Below are 12,722 nucleotides of genomic sequence, written 5' to 3'. Positions count from 1 at the left end.
GCAAATGCATCATGGCTCAGGTCATTTGTGTTTACATCGAGGCATGGAAATACATGTTTTATGACTCTGGGTACTGTATCAATCCCACTGGCAATTCCTCCCAGATGTTAGCGGGCGTCCCGCGGGTGTCTGATGGAGAGACGCACAACGGAGCTCACATCTGTGCCCCTCTTTTCTCCCAGAGAGCAGCCTTTTCATCACTCTGACAGTGAGGAGAAAGTGCTTTCCGAGCGTACAGAACTCCTCCGTAAGTACAGTACATTCTGAAAGAAGGGTGTGTGTGTGTGTGTGTCTGAGTGACGTGTGTTTGGTTAGATGCTCCCCTCCATGATGCCAGAAGGTCACTTCTCTGCTCGTCTCTGGTGGTCGGCGGAGGTAAAGAGGCACTTAGCCGCTGATGGGCTCCACTTCTCGCTGGTGATTTCTTTGCCCCATTTCTTCTCCATTTTTTGTTACCAATGTACCTCTGAGGCATGATTACATATCATTTGGGATGACATTTCATTTACTAATTTGCTGTATTTTCACATTTTGTCATTTATTAAATCCATGTGCAGATACAATGTGTTTTTTTAAATCAATACTGAGTTTCGGTTGTAAAAAGGCTTTTAGTTTTAGAATGTAAGTCTTTTATCATTTCTTGATAACAACTCTTTCTTTAGAGTTTAGAGGAATCAGAATCTGTGGAAATATCCAGAATGTTTAATCAAAACAATTAAGATGGAGGCCATGTTCCAGATAGATGTATTTTTTAAATCAATACTGAGTTTTTTGTTGTTAAATGCAAGGTTCTAGTTTACAAATGTTTAGTAGTTCAGTTTTTGTTGATATTTTCTTAGGTGAGAAAAGCCTTCAGAATCTGTGAGAATATCCAGAATGTATCATCAAAAACAATTAGGATGGAGGCGGGGGGCTGAAGGAGTCTGCAGTGACTCAGTGTGTCTGAGGGTCTGGCAGGTACATCTTCACGCTCTGCTGGGTCTCGTCCAGACAGGAGAGATGACCCAGAGTCAGGCCAAAATGTTTACTGGCAGATGTGTTTTAAAGGAGCTCTCCTTAGCTGGTCATGGCAGCGGAAAATACCCTGCTGTTCGGTGCATCTGCAATTCGCCGCTCTCACAATTCCACCTACAAAATCCTGACCTTTTAGAGAAATGATGGATGAGCTGGCCGCGCTACTGCTTCTTCCCCTTTCTCATCTTTATTTTTTTTCCATTCCATTGAAGATTGGAGCTCTGTCTATGTGAGGCTCCGAGGCAGATTGTGCCCCTCCTTTGCTCACTGTTTCAAACCACTTTAAAGGCTGGAGCAGGCTCTGGCCGCAGCCCTTTGGCACTCGGCTTCTGTGCAGCGGTTCGCGTCAAGAGCTACGATTTGTGATTTGCAGATGACATGAGCAATGCCTCGCTTGTGGCTGTTGAGGTGGTTTTTAGAAAGCAAAGTCAGTAGTGTGCCATACGATGTGACTGGGGCTTCACATCACCACTCCTGATACATTGAATCAGTTGGTTAAAGCACTGTTTCGGTTTAAAACAGTCCACACACTATTATGATGTGCTTTTTGTTTTAGGTCATTTCGACATTAAATTGCATTTTTATATTTGTGCAAGTGTTGTTTTTACAGACACTAAATTCAACAGCATGACATATATTCAACAGTCATATTTAGATATTCTCTGGGTGTGTAAGGTCTGTTTCTCCCTGAGCAGCATCACATGAGCACAGCCCTCAGATGAGGCCTTCTGGTTAGCGTGCTGCATGTTCCCTATTTCACACCAAGTTAAATAAATACATGTTCTTCATTTTTTACATCAATACCCTTTACAAAATGAATAGACTCAGTCAGACATTTGGTTGGCAAGGACTGGCTATCAAATCTGTGTTTTTAAGAGTGATTAAAAGGTAATCATTCTGGGTGCTCACGCTGCCTGCCTGAAGACACTTCATACACCGATGAACATCCTCCTTTCAGTGTGAGGAAGCTCTCTTCTCTGCAGGTCGTTCACCAGCCCTGATCAGCTGCAGCTGGCAGCACAAATACTGTACACTTAATCAGCATTAAGTTCCTTTTACACAATATACTGTTTGTCTCTTTGTACAAACAAGCAGCACAAAATGGGATACAAAAAATATGTGAACATACCATATACTTAAAGGAAACATGTATACCAGACATCAGACATGTTGCTATAAAAAGAAAAAAGCACCTGTATGTGCAACCTGTGATAAACAGGCAAAAAAGTAATCGTAAGCAAGTGTGCCTTTAGCTTTAAGCTTTTACATGATCATCCTGTCTCTGTTTCCTTACATCAGAACAGGAAGGAAGTGGAAAGGTCCTTTTTGATTTGATTGGATGCCTGTGCCCCACTGAAAAGTGATGCAACTAATGGTGCTACTCCGTGACTTGGGCTGACATGTTATTCACAGTGGATTACTATGAGATGTTGTAACACAGGGTTCCCGCAGGGTCTTAACAAGTCTTACATTTGATAATCAGAATTTAGGGCCTTAAAAAGTCTTAAATATGATCATACAAATGTGAAAGGTCTCAACCTGTTAAGCCCTCTTAACATTTAAAAACCTATTAATGTGTCATACCCACTTAACGGGATGAAACTCAGCTAACTGACGATACGAACCATTTCTGCCGAAACAAAACACAAGTCTCACAAGAAGCGTCTAAATGAGCCCTGAGCGAAGAAATGCTAATGCCTTAGCACAGAACTCACGGTAGAAATACTTTATTACTTATCGGATCTGCACAAACAATATATAAGCTAGCAAGCTGAGATTCACAGATTATAGGGGTATAAGTATCATCACTGTGCGACCAAAACTCGCGGCAGGGGAAGCAAACCCAGACATCACACAACGTGGCTTTACGGAGCAAACACGGGACATTGTCTTACCTTTGCTGTCGTTCTGATCAAAAGTTGTGTACAATGGCATTAAAACGATTATTTATTTTTCGACGTAAGAGAGGTTTTTCTATGTTTTTCACAAAAAAATGATGTCAAAGGAGTGTAGGGTTTGGGAATTATGGCAGTTTTAAAAAAGAATTTAAGGTGAATTTCAAGCTGTCCTCCACTCTAGCTGTGATATCACGCACTCTAGCTGCTGCAACGAGCTGCGCAATACACACTAATGTTAAAATCTGAAGAAGGCCTCTTTACCAAGCTCCAAACTAAGTTAAATATCTCAAAAAGTGTAAAAGATATCACAAAGCTGAAGAATAAGTCTTATAGCTGAAGGTGTTGTGACCGTTTTAAAGTTGGAATGAAGTCTCTAGCTGAAAGTATGAGGAAGGAGTAGAATGTGGCGCACGGTGTAGGTAAAAGACGATTTGAAGGTTCCTCCCATGGAGTTACATGTTAAAAAAAGAGTTTAAAAAGCTGAATATTTCAAAATATATAAAATATTTTGAAAGAGTTGGATGTTTAACACCATGTGCTGAAAAGGCTGAACATTTTGATATTTCAATGGTTTCTGTAGCTGAAAGTATGCTGAAGTTATTGAGAGCCAAAGTATTGGTTGATATAAGGAGAATAAAGATTCGAAGAACTATACAGTAGTGGACACACAGCATTCGCACTAATGATTGATTGAGATAGCGCCACACAGAAGGGTTTACAGGTGCATGTGATACATGTGTGGTTTAAGCGCTACAAATAGCCACAGCTGTGCCTAAAAGGTTGTGTAATGACAGCAGCTCTGGCATCATGGGGAAACACAAAAAACAATCTCTAAATTGAAGGCGTGATTCGTCAAATTACTGGGGGAGCGGAAATCAGACTTTTTCATGCTCCACAATTATCGAGATTTATAAAAAGAACCCTATGTGAACACATTAACATTAAAACAAGATTATACACTAGCACTCACAATTTAAAGCATTTATTTACACAGGAAGCCAGAATGTTACTTCATCCTGCTGAGGATAAGTCCTGCACCTTACTCCACATGAAGCCACAACGTTTAGCACACCTGACCTGACTCGCGAGAACACATTATGAGGATCCTTCCTGGATCATCCAGGAATCTTTCACATATTTTGGGCCAATAGAGCATGCGAACTTGCATTTTCATAAACCCCGCCTCCCAGACGCTACACTGTTCTCGACCTGGACAGATGGGGGGAAAGGTGAATAACTCTGGATTCAGGCTATTACTGCATTTCACAACTCTTAGGACCTTATTAAAAAAGGGCTATTCAAGTTTCCAGACTGTGAAATTATTTTACCTAAAAAATTCTGATTTACAGCCGTCTCTTTCCCAATGTAAGTCAAATGCAAAAAGTATTTTTGGGCCAAAAGATGTCACGTGACTGACAAGGAAGATGTAGTACCTCTGTTTGACCACTACAAGACACGTCTTTATGCTAAGCTAAGCTAACCAACTAGGTGTCACTTGGTATTTACAGTTTACAGTTTGCAGTACAGTTTGGAGTTCATTTTTTGATCTTACTCTCGGTAAGAAAGCTATGTCTTTAACATAATTCCTCACAATATTATTTAGTGTACACTGTTGGTGAACATGGACCTCTAACTGAACCGTACAATGTTCAGGATTCTGGGAATTGAAGCATATTTTTGGCCAACAGTTCTCCAGAGAATACAATTTGCCCAGGGCATTGTTTAGTTTGAAAAATCCTCAACAAGAGCTTTTGCTGGATTCTATTGGTCCCCCTCTCAAAAGATGGATTTGACAGAGTGTGTGAGATAGAGCAAACACAAGAGAGAAAGCTTTGACAGCATCCCAGACAGTCAATCCCCAGTGACTGTGTCCACTGATAATTTACTTTTCAGTAGGAGATGTGTTTACCAAGGGGTTACAATTGATGTGCTAAAATATTGATAAGGGACACTTTCTAAGCTTGGGAAGAGGTGGGACGATGACCCCGTGCAAGGGCTGATGTGCAGCGCCTGCTGATTGTTGCTCTTACTAAAGAAAATCCATACTACAAGATACACAGTACAAATCTACTTCGGTAAATTAACAATTTAGCATGAACACTCTTTATTTCAGTGAGTACATGTTGTGTACATGTGTGCATAAATAGGCATGTTTCAATCCAAATGATTATGTCATTTTCAATGTGCACATACAAACATTTGATAGAACGTCAACATTGTGTTCAAATGTGTGCCCTCTTGGATGGAATTGATCGATGATTGAATTGGAGGGATGAAGACTTTTCTTTTTGTCGCTGCTTTTAATTGAACTATTCATATCTTAAACTGCACTGTAACTTTTATCCATGTACTTTTTCTTGTAATGTTAATGTTTAATTGAACTATTCATATTTTAGACTGCACTGTAACTTGTATCCATGTATTTTTCCTTAAATGTTTATTTTATTAGCTTTTCTTTTTTAATGCTTAATGTCTTTTTTTTTTTTTTTGTAAAGCACTTTGAATTGCCTTGTGTTGAATTGTGCTATATAAATAAACTTGCCTTGCCTTTAATGGTCACACATACAGAGCACACAGCACACACAGTGAAATGTACAACAGCTCATTATTAAGGTACAATGCAGGATTTAGCTAGCTAAAATGTACACAACATATAAACGTCTGAAATGTGAAATGAGGATGCAACTTGCTAACCAAGCTAGCTAGACAAACAAGATACACATCCAACATGTCAAATTCGAGACTTCAAAACAGAAGTCGACAAATAAATGAACAGCAACAATATGCTAACATGTCAAAGGAACTTATCATGAATACGTTTAAATCCTATTTCAAACACAACGGCCCAGATTTGTCAAAGGTTATACTGCATATAATTGCTGACAAACGCGATATAATTTATCTACCTTTTGAAGTGCAAATGTAATGCCATGGCAGTATTGATTGATATGCTGGTGACATATGTGGCCTGGGGCTAGGTCAACAACAGCGAGTCCTTCAATGTAATGCCTGCTCTACGGGGACCCCCGGACACATACCTCTGCCCCTCCGGCCGTTATGGAGCAGCCGAAGCCCACAATCCCTCTCTGATGAGACGTAGACCCAGCCGTCTTTGTCCATAGGCCTCATGGATCAGCAAGGTGTTACTGTGGCTGTCAGGCGGGGTGAGCAATATTGACTTAAATAGCTTAACCCTGATGACTCTACCTTTTCACCCCAACCTCTGAAATGTTCCAGCCACTGCATCATTCTCGCCGTGCGTTCACAGCGGAGCAGGACGCCTGCCCACCGGGCGCCCTTTGTCCAAATAAATTAAACCGCAGGAAGAGAAGTCAAGAGGAGAAAAAAAGAGGAAAGGACCCATGTATGGACAGTTTAATTACCCAACTCTTTCAGGCCTTGAGACACAGCGGGTTGGATCTCCTTAATCCCAACCTGCCACAAACAGACCTGCCCCGGCCCAGAGAGGAGGTCCACGAGGGAACAAGGACCGACAGTGTTCCTCCATAGTCACTGGGGAAATGGTCATTTTTAAAGCTATAGTTGATAAGGAGGAATCACCTGTGTTTCAACACCACAGTATAACCCTTGTATTTATGTGTGATGTAAAGTGAATGTAACATACCTATAAAACACTGACTTGGTACCTAGGAAACATACAGTATGCAAGCACAAGAAGGTCAGAGGTCAGGGGATAGAAGGTGAGAGTCTCTTGAGATATGGACATTATCTATTTGACTGACCTGTTAATGGGTTACACGACAGGACCAATGAGTCACAAGGGGAACATGCAATGATAACAGTTACATGTTCGACAAACTGATCTTCCTCTCTGTAACCTGTGCATTTTCATATCGTATAATATGATGTATTGCACCAGCAGACCTCAGTATGTCAGACTGCAGGGCAGCATGTCTGATGTGCTGCTGAGCAACACCGGAGCCCCCCAAGGAACTGTGCTGTCACCTTTCCTGTTCACCCTCTACACCTCCGACTTCCGCTTCAACTCCGGCTCGTGCCACCTACAGAAGTTCTCTGACGACTCCTCCATTGTCAGCTTCATCACAGATGACGATGAGGAGGAGTACAGGGCCCTGGTGGAGAACTTCGTAGGCTGGTGTGACAACAATCACCTCCAGCTCAACATCAGCAAGACTAAGGAGCTGGTGGTGGACTTCAGGCGGAGCAGCAAGAGGCCTCTGACCCCCATCACCATCAGGGGGGAGGATGTGGAGGTGGTGAGCAGCTACAAGTTCCTGGGAGTGCACTTGAACCTTAAACTGGACTGGTCAGACAACACTGATGCTCTCTTCAGGACGGGACAGAGCCAGCTGTTCTTCCTGAGGAGGCTCAGGTCCTTCAGCGTGTGCACGAGGCTGCTGCAGATGTTCTACCAGTCTGTGGTGGCCAGTGTGCTCTTCTTTGCCGTGGTGTGCTGGGGTGGAAACACAAACACTAGGGACACTGGCAGGCTGAACAAGCTGGTGAGGAAGGCTAGCTCTGTAGTGAGAGTACAGCTGGACAATCTGGAGGAGGTGGCAGAGGGGAGGACGAGGAGGAAGCTCGACAGCATCCTAGAGAACCCCTCCCACCCACTCCACGCAGAGCTAGTGAAGACGAGGAGCACGTTCAGCCACAGACTCATCCCTCCACCACAACGCACCAAGCGCCTCGGACAGTCCTTTGTGCCTGCAGCCATCAGGCTGCACAACAAGGGGTTAATGATGAAAAATAAATCAAATTAAATCACTGGTCGTAAATATACACTGTTTCCACAACCCATGTTAACTTGTCACTTTAACTTATTCCGCACTTTATAACTTAGATGATGACCAAATATGTATGCTGACAGTTATTTGACTCTTATTTTTATTCATCTCCTATTTTCATAGTCTTTTATTATTATTATCATTATTTCCTTAATTTTATGTTATTTATTATTTATTTTAGATGTTATTGATCTGTGTGAATCTTTGCTGTCCTGTTTTTTTTCACGCTTACCCTGTTGCTGCTTTGTACAACTGAATTTCCCCTCGGGGATTAATAAAGGTTCATCTTATCTCATTGTGCATTGTCCATTCTAAGTAAACAGTGAAATCAAATCAAAGACATATCTGCCTAGTTTTACTGTATATTTTCTAACCATTTGACCAAGCCTTGGAGGGGGGGGGCTGTGTTACTGTAGCGGCCCGTCCACACAGCGGCATGCATTGACGCTTGGAAGTGGGCGTGTCTGAAGCTTGGGGATTTTTTGCGAGCAACGCGACCAACAACCAATCAGGAATCTCCCGCCCCCGACATACAAAGCAATAGTAATGTTAGAACGAAGTAAACTGGATATAAAATCCCCAAACAGGCGAAAACCTACCAGTTTCACCCACTGTCTCTGCCCCCTCCCTCCATGCCTCGCTCCTCCGGTTTGTATCCCGGTAGATCAGGGGGGGCGAACTCAATTTCATGGCGGGCCACATCAGCATTATGGTTGCACTCAAAGGGCCGGTTGTAGCTATATAAATATACATATATAAATAAATATAAAATTATGTATTTTATTACATTATTGCCTCTGTATTTGATTATTATCGGAGAGGGTATAATGACTTCATAATTAACTAGTCTGAAAGCAGAAGTCTGGGGAAAATAATTGCAACCAATTGCAAGTCCCTTCAGTGCGCATGTTACAAAATGAGATGCATTGTGGGACATGTAGTATATGGGCAATGTGCTTCTGTAAAGTGGCATGTAACCGTATAATAAACGTATTATATTCTTTGCAAGCTCTTGAGGGCCGCATAAAATGAAGTCGCGGGCCGTATTTGGCCCCCGGGCCTTGAGTTTGACACCCCTGCGGTAGATGAACAGAGACTGATCATTCAGCACCGGGTGATTCACTACCACCATAATGAATTTTCCCTCCATGTTTTGGAATATGAGGAAATGACCTGCGTAGTCTCTCCCAGCGTACGCGGTTTGATTGGCTAGCGCTTGTTCTGGCAGATTTGCATAAACGGGATTTCATTGGCTGACGCTTCTGCCGAGGCGACAAAAGTTGAACATTGCTCAACTTTTGAAGCGAGCCACGCCAGCAACGCTCCACGTCGCTTCCCACAATGCAGTTCGGCTAAAAGTGACGTCACCCCGTTCAAAGTGAACGGGCAGAAGCGTTGGAAGCTTCACCGCACGCCGCGTGTGGACGGGCCGTAGCTGTAACATAGCTGTGTTTATGTTATGATGAGCCCATATTGTTTGCCCAAAGCTGAAAGTTATTTTATATTTATAAGAGAAAAAGCATTTAATTGTAGGGAGAACAGTTCTAATTTAAATCAAGGCTATTCAATTCAACTGGGCCGATCCATGTTATGGAAATACAAACATTCAGCCAAAGTTATAGATTAAATATGGTGCTTTTAGTTTAACATTTATTGCAGATTAAAACTGAATGCAAGGCTTTTTGAGGGCTTCCCATGTTGGGGTCCTTGGTCCTTAACATTTCCCTCACAATGATGCCTCTGCTAGTAGCTATTACATTGGTACACTGTAAGTACACATGATTTCATATTGGAGCAGACCAAATCGCATGGCGGATACATGCATTATTTTACACTTATGAAAAAGGCCTTTGCAGAGCACTCTTTAAGTGCTCTTTTAGCTTACACCGTAATTGGCTGGCGGCAAACGAAAGGTTCCTATTGTAATGTATGTAGTGTTACGTTGCAGGTAACTAGCATTTAACAAGAAGTAATAGATGTTATTCTTTACAGACTGTGCTTATCTAAAAGGAGATGTAGGCTACAGTCCTTAAAGGAATGTGATTTTAGCCTTTGCAGACCATTTACATGCACCAACACACTATTACACACTACAGGAAAGGGAGAACCTAAAAAGCATAATAGGGCCTCTTTAATGCTCCAGTGTTCCAGACTAAACATTACAAAACAATGCGTAATGTATGTGTTATGACACTAACAGCATTGTCAGTGTCTTATATATCTTAATACATGGTAATCCTGGTAAAACTTTGATTTCATATTCGACCTTTAGGTGATTTGTGCTGACTTTGGCTTCAGGACACCATTAGTGTTCATGCGTGGGTTTACCATGTATATTTAATCCTCCGTCCACCTTATTACAGCCACGAATTGATTGATTTCTCCTTCTTTCGGGGCTACAGCTGCGTTAGCTGGGAAGCTTTTAAGAGGCTCTGATGATAAGCTGAAGCATCTCAGGGATGCCCATAGAGATGATCAAAAGGGCCTGTCCTGCTCCCGCACATCCTGTCAGGCTCAGCTCCACTGTAGGACATTCATGTGTGGAGTACGTTGACATGGTCAGGTGAAAAACAAAAATAGCTGCATGTACTCACGGTGATGATGACACATACACCGTCTGTTGAAGGGCCAGCTTCCTCCACACAACACATGGGAGAGGGGGATTGTGACGGAATAAATTGGACATCCAAAGTGATATTAACACTGCTTTACTTTTGAAGTTGTGTAATAGCAGCTGACACAAAACAGACAAGACAGGGATACAAACTAAATGTATGCAGCATCTATAGATACATGTGTGTATTGTATTGGTGATCATTTGTATTATTTTCCGTGTGACACATGGAGAATCAGATCTGGTGGTGATGTGGAAATTAACTGCTCCCACAAGTCTCCTCTGTCTGACTGTGAGGGTGCATGTGTGGACAAGCATGGCTTTAGGGTCCAATAATTGTATCCTTGATGTGTCAAAACATGGTGTTCCTCCAGCGTTGTGCTGAGCCGAGCCGTCACGCTTCCTGCTGAAAGGTGGAGTTTAGATTTGCCCCGGCTTGTGAAGGCCCCGGGTCTTTTTGCGCCATGAGCTAATTGTGTATATTATCACACATTTTTGGTCTCTGTCCAGTCCACAGCAGCGAAACAAGCAGGACGCCTATCAAAACCATTATTCCCAGGTGTGAAAAGCTGTCACCTTCCTATGTGTCACTTTTGTCCCTCTGCCTTGTCCCACTTACTGGCCCATTTTGCCCGGGCAGGTGAAATATGTGCCACCTGCCAGTGCTCGCCTGTTTGGCCGTTGGATTGATGGAACACATTCCGGGAGAAGGTGACGGTACCTGACAGGGTCTTTACATCATTCTGCGTGGAAAAAAGGGGCAATGAACATTAATCAATACTATTTTCACACACTGAGCAGAAAAAGACAGGGCTGATTCTATTTCCGAAACTTTGCCCTTTACCTCTCTCATGCTACAGTACACAAACAGAAAGCTGAGGGAAATCAATTTAATAGGGACTCTTATTTCCTGCCCCACAGCTCGGATACACACCGCAATGCGAGTGGTAATTATCAGGCTTGTAATACTTGTCTGATGACAGTGAAAAGCTTGTTGTGTTGCTATTTCCTGTCATAACAGCTGCTTACCACAAATCTGGGCGATTTAATGCAACATTTCATCACTTCCTGACCCGTAAAGCATGTGATGAGTGCAGAGAGCTAACTGCCACACCCTGTTAAGTGAAGACATGCACCAATGGGTGCCAACTTTCCATTCAGACCACAATCTAGTATGCAGCGTGTCAACCCCCCACCGTCTTTAAACCATTTACCAGCCCTGCTGACAGCAACTCTCACTGATACTTCCTGGCAGGTCTCGGCACTGGAAACAACTCTCCTATCTTTAGAGAAATGCCACCAGTCTACCTTTTCATTTCACTTTAAAAAGATGTGAGTCCTTCTTGATTCTAATGTTCGGGTTAAAGTGCAGGAAGGAAATTGCTCAACACTGAGGCGAATCCAATCTGTTGATTAATGATGGCGCGGCACAGGCAGGAGGACTTCCGCTCCAGCACACCGTTCACGGAAAAGCTTTTTTCATGCTTTATTTAACAGAGTCATTTTGATTAGTGTGGAAAGATACTTTGAGAGGCACAATGACTGATTCAGACCTGTCAGCGGCTTTCGCCTTCTGAGGGAGGAACTGACATACAGGCAGAGGCAGGCGGGAAGGTGGCTGCTCAGGGAGACAGATGCCCCATGTCCGTGTTATGCACATGTACACATAACTAAGCATTACTCCTTCAGTAATGTTATTACAGCTTGATCATTCAATAACACTAGTTTCATAATAAAGTGGTGATTATTACAGAGCAACACGACAGGTAAGTAGAGCAACAATTATTATCACAATGGAAGAACCTTATGAATACAAACTCAGTCAAATATTATTTTGAATTACAAATCTTATTAAATATGTTTTTAAATATGCAAATTATGCATTACACCTTATTATATCCGATCATTTACATTTCTGGAAGGAAATTATTATGTTGTTATAAGTGTTAGTGATTTTAGTTAGTATAGTTGTTACAGCCATAACAACAATGTATCATTATAAATAAAATGGAAAATATCTAAGGTTGTTGTTGACAACCAAAAACCTTCAGATTTTGGGTAATCATCTTACAATTAAAATAAATATCACCACCACAAAACTCACCATCATGGCGCCGAGTGACTACCTGAATACACGTAGTCGTGTTTAATACTCAGGGCAGGGCAGCAACATATGACCCAGCTATCACCACGCTATCACCATCACTTAACTGCTAACTGAATGTGAACTGATTTCAATAAGGCCTTGTAGGCTACTGTAAAATATAGACTAATTCATGACAACCAAGGGGCTATCCTTTGCCTCCTCCATTCTTTCTAATTTTCCCGAACTTTCCCCCCTCACAAAATGCTTGTGAGAAAGGAAACAACACGAGCCGACACCCGGCCTTAACATTTGCCGTTCCAACAATCAATCAATCCTCCGAC

Source organism: Pseudochaenichthys georgianus, chromosome 4, assembly GCF_902827115.2.
Source record: "Pseudochaenichthys georgianus chromosome 4, fPseGeo1.2, whole genome shotgun sequence".
In the NCBI taxonomy this organism is placed as follows: Eukaryota; Metazoa; Chordata; class Actinopteri; order Perciformes; family Channichthyidae; genus Pseudochaenichthys; species Pseudochaenichthys georgianus.
This window is presented reverse-complemented; position numbering follows the sequence as displayed.